The sequence below is a fragment of the Natrix helvetica genome, assembly GCF_964273705.1.
Source record: "Natrix helvetica genome assembly, chromosome: 1".
In the NCBI taxonomy this organism is placed as follows: domain Eukaryota; kingdom Metazoa; phylum Chordata; class Lepidosauria; order Squamata; family Natricidae; genus Natrix; species Natrix helvetica.
Window position 1 is genome coordinate 118,847,270 of NC_138548.1, and position 9,948 is coordinate 118,857,217.

Below are 9,948 nucleotides of genomic sequence, written 5' to 3' on the forward strand. Positions count from 1 at the left end.
AGCCTCAATGTGTACCTTTTGCCTTAAGGACAAAGGTGGATGTTGAGATTGATAAGTTGTTAAAGCAAGGAATATTAGAATCAATGGACCACACAAAGTGGGAAACCTCCCTATAAAACCAGATGGGTCAATGAGGATCTGTGCAGATTATCGATGCATCCTCAATCAGGCCCTACAATAAAGTGCCTATCAGATGCCTGTTGTCCAACACTTACTACATTCCCCTGGCAATGGGAAAATCCTTGCTAAATTAGTTTTAGCCCAGGCTTATCAGCAGCTTCCTGTGGACAAGCAAACTGCTGAAGCCCAAAATATTGTCACACATAGAGGGGCCTTTAAGTGCCATACTCCAATTTAGTGTAAGTGTAGCCCCTGGGATATTCCAGAGTTTAATGGAGAGGCTGCTTCAAGGAATACCAGGCATCATCCCTTATTTTGATGACATCACAGTATCTGCAGAAACTCCCATTGAGCTGCAGGAGTGCCTCAGGGCGGTCCTTTGGAAGTTCAAGGATGCAGGGTTGAAATTAAAAAAGGAAAAGTGCCACATAGCAGTCCCCAGGGTACAGTTTTTGGGGTACTTAATAGATTCCTCAGGTATTCACCCTATTGAAGCTAAAATCAAAGCTATTCAAAGTTAAATAAGAAGCTTTCCTACTTCTCCTCAATTTTTACAGCATCTTTCTGCCCCACAGTGGTTGAGCCATTGTATAGGTTGTTAGACTCTAAATCACACTGGCTCTGGGGACAAAGAGAACCCGCTGCATTCAGAGCTGTCAAAAGCTTCCTGACATGTAAGAGCATGCTAATCCAGTATGATGAAAAACTGCCTTTAGGATTGGCCTGCAATGCTTCTCCTTATGGAGTAGGAGCAGTTCTAAACCACAGATTACATAATGGATTAAAAGCACCAGAGTATGCTGCAGCCAGAAAGAGCACAAAAAGGATTGCCTGATGAAGATGTTCTCACTGCCGCCAATTCCGTTCTCCTTCCTCTTTCTGCAGCAGCCTGAAGGAGTCTGGCCAGCACTAGCAGGAAACTTATCTCTATGAATTGGGAGTGGGAGATGTTCAGGCAGCAACAGAAGTACGTTAACTTGGTAAAAAAAAGGGGTGACTTAATTATGGAGAGAATAGGATATTTCCAATACTGAATTGATCACCTCTATTCTCCTTCTTTAGCAGAGACATCAGGAGTTGATCACCTCTGGGTTTCACCATTTATGAGTGGGAGAGAGCCAGGGGGCTGAGTTTTGGTAAACCTCTTTAGCACTCTCACTTTGGGAGCAAGAGTTTTATTCCAGTTTATTCCATTCTCCCTAGAGTAGTTCCCATTCTTTCCTTTTTCCAAGAAGTTTGAAACATGGATACCCAATGCCTCCCTCTCTATATTGTCTCCTTACACTACCACAGCCCATTTCTCCACACCTAAACCCAATGAATGAAAGAAAACCAAGGCACTCTTAAGAAAACCTAATTATTTCTGAGAATATTACTTCCAATTCTTCCTGTTCTGTATCAAATCTTTGTGCAGGTTCAATGGATGGTCAATGCTGAAAGGTTCTGTACTAGGGATAGCATTAATCTGCAGCTGCTGTGGTGACTTAAACCTTCTGCTGAAAACACAAAGTGAGCCTTTTGCCCATAAAGGGTCTGTTATAAGATGGTGAGAATGTGCTCCTAAAAACTGGATCATAGTCTTGAAACTTGTCCTGGGAAAACTGTTTTCATTCCCCAAATCCTAAAAAACCATTTTATATCAAATATTTTGCAGAATAACTGATGGGACAAACATACATTAGAAGTAACATCTGGTTGACCAGCCTTACAAAATTCATTTTTATTAATGTTCTCATATCTCCACCATGTTGTGTGTTTATCCAAGAAAAAGTAGAAATAAAAATCCTATAGTTGTAGCAATATTTTTCCTCATAATCCCCAACATAGAACATCTTTCCAAAGGAGACCTTTCGCAAGGGAGGGTGGAATGAATTAAAATCTTTCTTTCAGATTTGTTTCCTTTATTGCTTGTTGTGCTTCCACAGTTCACCCTCTACTTGTTACTTAGAGGTGCTGCTAACCTGTTAAACCAAGAAAAAGTGAATAACTTAGAGCCAAAGGATAAATCCTCCATTTTTTTCAAATAGACTTGATCTAAATAATTAATCTTTAAACTGCTTCTTTTCTGAATACCTTATTGTCAGGGGAGGGATCCTACTGGGTTAACAACCAGTTTGCTGAGCGTGCACTTTGAAGAAACGATAGAACAGCAATTTGTCTGAAATGATATAGGGTTTGCTACTTGAGCAGAGGGTTGAACTAGAAGACCTCCAAGGTCGCTTCCAACTCTATTACTTTGAAAAGAATGAGGTTGAAATTGGACTTTGATGCAAAGCATATTATAGAGACAAGTACATGCACCCTGGGGTGAGTGAAGATAATTGCTACGGTGAAACATGTGATGTTAAATTATGACTCATTTATAGGAGTTCATAAAAATGTAGTTCATGGAGAGATAGTCCCTGGGTAGGATGGAGACCTTTGTGGTCAAATGGTTTCCCAGATAATCCTTTGCAGTCCCCAATATATTGAGACAGATTAAACTGGTCACAAGAAAGGAATTTATCCTGAATGAATGAAGGGGGCTATACTGTCTCTCAGAGGAACTGACATCAGTTTTGGATTTCACCGCTTCACTGATTGTTTTGACATGTTTTATCTGGACTGTAATTTCCTGGTCCTGTGTATATGTTCCTTATCAGATATCAGAACAACCAGATATTGTGGGATTCCCATTTTTCTAAGCACATCTCATAGCTGGCTGACATAATAAACAACGAAGCACATGTTGATTTATTTTTTGTTACTCTTTGATATTCTCAGTTGTCCAGATTACTTCAAAAATAGTGTCTTTTGTTCCTCAGATTTTTCTGAAACTAGCTTGAATGTCTGGCATCTCCCTTTCCATGTAATGTTTTGCCCCAGACAAGAGGGAGAGAGGGGGAGAGAGAGAGAGAAATAAAAGGGTGTTTGTATTGTATTATTGTCATATAGCTTTTATGTATTGAAACCTAGAGCAAAAGTCTGCTATATTATATATTCTATCAGTACTGGTGGGAAAATCAGAAGTTAGTTTTGATAGATTTCTTTTCTGTATTTTTCTTAGAAAGTTTTCCCTCTTTTTCCCCAGCCCTTCTATTTTTCCCCATTGTGATTTTGTATTTTATTGTTCTTTTGAAATTTGATAAAGTTATTTGAAATGCTTTGAGCACTCAAGATATGCTAGGAGAGGCACTGAATGCCATTGCTCTGTTCGCCATTGCATACCATGTGCTCTGAGGCTGAATGGTTTTTCCAATTGCAATGCCTCACCATCTGACAGCAGGTACAGCTGCTTCTAGTGACTTTTGATCAGCAAAATTCCTGATCATGTTGATTAGCCTCACTGATTGAATCCTTGAAGCTTCCTTAGACTGAAGTGCAACCTACTGTCCCATAGGAGAATCTTACGTGTCATACTCCTCAGTGTCAGCATTAGGCATGCCATGTAGACCAGTGGTGGGATTCAAAAATCTTTAATACTGGTTCTGTGGGTGTGGCTTTGTGGGCATGGCAGGGGAAGGATACTGTAAAATCTCCATTCCCTCCCGATCAGCTGGGACGCCGGAGGCAGAGAACAGAAGGGGGCGGGGCCAGTTAGAGGTGGTATTTACCAGTTCTCCAAACTACTCAAAATTTCCACTACAGGTTCTTCAGAACTGGTCAGAACGTGCTGAATACCCCCTCTGATGTAGACATCTGCATTTAACAATCCTAAGCATTATTTCTGTAGTATGTGAATTTTAAAATATTGTACAATAATTTGTTCACTTTCTTAAATCTCCTTTCTTTAATATCAATACATGGAATTACATCTTCCAATCTCTAAATCATTGTGTTGTTCCCCAGATTTGCTGATGGGTTCGGTTAAAATCTTTATGGATTCTTCTTTTGGTTCCCATTTTTCTGTAGATATTCCATCAATACCATTAACCCCCTGACTTAGTAACAATTGGAGCGCTGATCTGTCATCACTTCTACTACTTGAGGCTCTGATATATAAAGAAATAACTTATGAAGTATTGTGGATGCTGCCATTGCTAGTATACAAGACTTCAGTAAGCTCCTATTTTTTGTTTAATCATTTTTGAATCAATTGCTAATCTATCTAGTAAACCAATTTAGTGTTAGAAATTTCTGAGTTCAATGATCTTTTGAAATTCTTTCATTATTTTTCTTTGTGTGTTTCTATTTTGTTTTTTTGAACAAAAATGTTATTGGTTTTACAAAATTTTTAGGAAAAAGGGTGGTGGAAAAGGGTACAAATTATGGCAGCTACATTGTGCAGGAAATGGCACTCCCCCTGACTCTCATAATTTTTACTTGTTAATACATTAAGTAAAATACTACTTAACAATTTTTGACAGCAGATTTTACCTTATATCTTCCAATATTTTCAATCTATTTTATATCCAACAGAAAAAAAAGTTCCCTGTATCAGCAATTGCAGTGTTTTTCTAACTCACTTTTGTGATCTAAGTTTTCTCGATGTTGCCTCTTCCCCCCCCCCCCACCAGCAAGGCTCCGGCACCTCCCTTGTCTTGCATGTCTTGTATAGTGTCAACAGCTTTATCTAGGAGAGCATTGTTTTTCCCATGAAGGCCTCCGCCTCCATAGTTGTATTAATTCTAACTCTACTGCCCTCCCAGAATATCAACATACCTTCTGGCAGAAGCCACCGAAACCAAACCCCTTTTTCAAATAGTTTTTTTCGCTAAAAGCGAATATTTTTTTCTTTTATCTCTGACTTTCTTTGGGATTTGTTTCAGGATGACTATCTCTCTCTCCTTGTATTTTAACGTTTGCCCCTTTGTGCACTCAGAATCTCATCTCTTGTAGTCTTTCTAAGAAATTTAATATGAACCTCTCTTGGAACATTGTGTGTTCTAGCATAAGCTGAATTGACTCTATAGATCAGGTCAATGTCCCATCCCAACTGCTGTCTGTCTTTTTTAATATATTCAGCGAGTAAGTTTGTCATAATCTCCCTCAAATCTTCATTATCAGCTTCAATTACATTTTGAAATCTAAGGAAAAAAGACATCCTTTCAAATTCTATTTTTATCTGATGATTCTCAAGTTCTTGGTTTCCTCTCTGGACCCCCCTCACCTCCCCCCTCATCTCAGCCGTCCCCTCCTCCAAAAGTTCCAGTCTCTGTGAGTTTTGAGCCGTTCGGTTTTGGTTCTCTCTGAGTTGTTCATTCATTTCTTTCAGTTGATTTTTCAATTCCTCCTGCCCCTTTAAGATGTTTTGAAGCAACTGCTGGGTTAGGTCCTCCTCAGGGGGTTTTTGTAGTAGAGATGTTAATGTCTGTTGTCCACTGGGGCTGGACGTTGAAGATGTTGGAGCAGAGCCAACAAAGCCTGGATTCCCAGGTGGGGGTCTTTTTGGTGCCATCTTAATAAAGAGAAACTCAGAGGTGTCTGTGTCCATAAGATGGAATGGCAACGATGAACAGGGGATAGCCAAGAGAGATCATGAGGCAGGCAGTCCAGACGATAATAGAGACCTTTTCTATAGTTCAAATCCAGACAATAAAATCCATCAGTCCAAGTCCAAGGTACAGTATTTCAAGAGATATTTCTGGGTGTCACGGAGACAAAGACAAAATGCCAGAAATTTCTATGGGTGGAGTCAAATTTCAAAGTGCATAAAGACAACGGAAGTGTGCCATCTTGCCTTGCCAGCACGGGATCAGAAGGCAGCAAACTAAAAGTTTTCAAAAGTTTTCAAAAAAAAAACAGATCATCACTTCTCTTTCACAATTGCAGCAGGGTATTCACCTGCTTGCTTGCTATGAGTGTGATTTCATTCTAAAGCTCTCCCCGCTCTCCTCCAGGGGCAGAGAGCAATCCAAAGCCGCCCATCCAAGGGGGGGAAATCCCCCTCCCTCCAATCGCACTTTCCAGAAACCGATTGAAAGTCTTTAAAAAGCTGTCAATCCTTCACCAAACAGTCAAAAAAAGGAGTCGGGGAGGGTTTCCATCTCACCACATCACAGCTGCAGCCTTCAAGTTGCTAAATTCGTCCAGCAGCCTCGACGCGGAAGCACATGGAAGCATAGAGCTCCCCCCCCTTTTCACCTCCTGGCACCTAGGGCAATGCCAGGAGCCCCCCGGCGGCCGACGACGACACAGGGGACCCCCAGCTAGCTGCCCCCTTGGCTGGGCGCCCCTTCAAGGCATCCAGTGCCCCCCCTGATCAAGGGGGAGCCCACCAAGAGCGCACAGGGCAAGCGGAACACGCCCATCACTCTCGGGAGCCGGAACCAGAACCCTGGGTGTGTTTCTATTTTTTGTGCTGGCATATATGTGTGTACACACAGACACACAGAGACACACATATATCAGGGTTGAGTTCCGGCAGGTACAACTGCCAGTTTGCTTGTGGACACGCTGCGTGCACATGCACAGTGCAATAAAATTTGTTCTGTGCATGCGCAGAAGCAAAAAACAGGATAGCGGCGCCAATAGCACTAACTGGACAAAAGGTTCAGGTGCGTGGCAGGCCTAGGTCACTGCCAGTTCCAGCGACCCAGGCCGCCAAACCACTAATGGTTCGGCCAAACCAGTAGGAACCCACTACTGACACATAAACAAACAATATATATTGTGTTTTCTGGCTGTAATTCCATAATCAAGATTAAGATTGATGTTTTTACAGACGTTATTGTGTTCCGCTTGCTGTCTTTTCTAAAAACGTTCTGAAATCCTTAATTAAATTGCTTCTTGAGATCTTTATCTTTCTTGCCTTTGGCTTCTTAACAATTTCCCTTCTTGATAATTTTCTACAACTAATTTGAATATCCCATCTGCTTTCTTCTGTTCCTTGGTTGTTGGCTGTCTCTTTTACATATATTCTTTACAACCTCTTTGATTTAATTCCATAGTTCCTGTTTTCTATCAATGAGGGGCCTTCCAAGCAGTTTCTGATGTTATCCTTAAAAATGGTGATATATTCTCAAGAGATGATAGCAAATAGCCGTCTCCATTTTTGCTCTTTAGCTTGGCTTGAAAATTACACATGAGCATGAACTTGAAATTCAAAAAAATAACTGGATTGAAAGAAAATGATGAACTACTACAGTACTTCATTTCTATTTTCTATATGATATAGTTCAGTTATATCTCCCTCCTTGTTATTACAATTCAAAACAAAATACATTTTGACATTCTAGTCCCCAATTATAGGTATCACTTCCAGTTTCTAGTTTATGTAAGGACTGAAGTTCATCACAAAACTTGTCCGACACCTTTTCTGATCATAAACTGATCTCTGTCATTTTAAAATGTGGTCTATGAGGTCTAATCGTCCTTATTCAGTTCTTGACTGCATTGTAACCAAGTACAGCTCTTGCTGTTTCTTTCCTTGTTATAAGGGCAAGCATCTAATTAAAGTCTCTTTCAGTTAGCTGATGCCTCATATATTAAATGAGTTCATTCTGTTCTTTACTGTTTGAGATTTCTCACATTGATGCTTGTTTTTCCTTCATGTTCCTACTGTAACTATCTTTACATCTTTGGAATTTCTTTCACCGCATAACAACAGTGGCAACTAAATATTCATGATCCTTTAATCTAGTTGCCTCATAAGCACTAAGTAGTCTGCAAGATATACACTCTGTCTCCATATTATGTTCTGTCAGACCTCGAAGCCATCTTTTACATTTGGGCCACATTTTCTATTGTGGGAAAATTGGAGGGGGATTGTATGGAGTTCGGGTGAGATATAGTCAAAATAACATTCTTTCACAATGAAGCAGCATAACAGGATTGAGATGGGGAGATAGTCAGGATCTAAAATTAAACTTTCAGACAAGTTCGCAGTATGTTAGCAGTCTTCTAGAAATTTTAGACTATACCTCTTTTAATCCCTGTCTATTAGTTCTGCTAGTTGGAATAGACATTCATAACACAAAGCTTCAAGAAGGCAGATGGTTAGGAAGCTGGCAGCACCGCAAGAGGAACGGTTGGGAAATAACAGAGCTCTGATGGGCTCCGCGAAAACCCAACCGGCACCCGCTACCAGGGGCCTTCAGATCAAAACCATTCTGGAGGAACAAGTGAAAACAAAGAAACATCTTGATAACCAAAGAGGAACTGGCAGTTCCTCGAAAGGTCCGAGATAAAGTTCTTCAAATTGGCAGTGGCAGCGGCCACGTTAATGGCCGCTTTATAGTTGGGGCAACCAGACCAAGCCATTTGAGCAGGAGAGGTGCTGAAACAAAGTGTTGGACCTGGATGAAAGAGTGATCAACCCAAGGTAAAGAAACTTTAAATTTGGATTTAAAAGAGACCCGGAGCAGAAATCAGTGGCTATTTGGCAGATGGGGGGTTTAACAGAGGAAAAAAATGAAAGGACAGAGACTAAAATGGAAAGCCCTAGAAGACTTTTCATTCCAAAATTTGGGCTTGGAAACATCAAAAATAATAAAAAGAACTCGGGGGGAAATTTCCTTTCTTTCTTTTTTTACCTTTTTCTATTTTTTCATGGAATAGATACAGATTTTGACAGATTTTGACAGCTAGAACACACTGCCTACAGCGGAGAGGGAGACATCTACTGGTGAAAAGACTTAATAGAAAATAACAGGGGAAAATACAGCTGTAACCTTCAATGTAAAGATACATTGAATGTGTGAAATAACAAGGAGGACTTGTTTTTGCAACAGAGTTGTGGATTGGATTTACTGTTTTGGTGGAAGAAGAAAAGTAAATAAAAGTGGAACTGAACTTTAGAAATTGGAAATAAGAAAAAAAAGAACTTTAAAATTGATGTAAATGTGATACAACAGAAAAAGTTTTTAAAAATTGTTTAATTAACCAAACAGACAAAATGGAATTTTTGATGTTTAACGAATTACTTAATATGCTAAAAAATGCACATGAAATGTTAAATGGGAAAAAAATAGTGGAAACTCAGAAGGAACACCTAGAAAAAGGAGAAGGAGAAAAGGAGAAAGAAAAGGGATTGAATGAGGAACAAGAAGACACTATAGAAGAAAAATATTGAAAAAAAATACTTAGATGATTATACTCGGATTTACAGCTATATACTTAAAGGAGACAAAGGGGAAGTGACCCCCAAAAAGAATATGGGTGAAGAAAAGAAAGTATAAGAGAAGTGCATTTCCTGAGAGACTAAGAAAAAAATGGTTGAAAGGAGGAAAGAAAGAGAAGGATTTACTAGTAAAACAGAATGAAATTTGGTAAATATAGCCAATGGTATATATCCAATACGATGTGAGGAAAACAGATTAATACTATTACTTGTGGATAATTAACTAAATGAAATGCTTATTATATAAAATTGAATTTGAGGATATATGTTACTAATAGTAAAATAGAAAAACATATAGAAATGATATGTAAAATGTGATTAATTTGGAGAGGCAAATATTGATATTGTTTATATATTAAGAAGAAATTAAATTAAGCAGGAAAATATGGAATGAAAATAAGATGACTGAAATGTAAAATGAAAATATGATGTAAAATGAACTATGCCTAATAGAAGTTGTAAAGGGGAAAAATCCAGACAACACTTTGTTTAAAAAAGAAGTTAAAATATGTATCAATTTTTTTAAAAAAAACTTCGGTTTTTTTTTAAAAAGAAGGCAGATAGTTCCATGTTCTCCTCTCCTCTTTTCTTTAATTCACAACTATGTTGACATTGAAAATGCATTGATATCAGGAATGAAGTTGGAAGTGAATGTTTGGAGCATTTCCATGCCTAGACGGATTTAGAGTTTTGGAATCAGTGCAAATGCTTGGGCAATGCTTCTCTTCCTGAATGGGTTTCCCAATTCTCTGCTTTTCTGTTTTTTAGTGTTTACAGAAGGAAGCCCT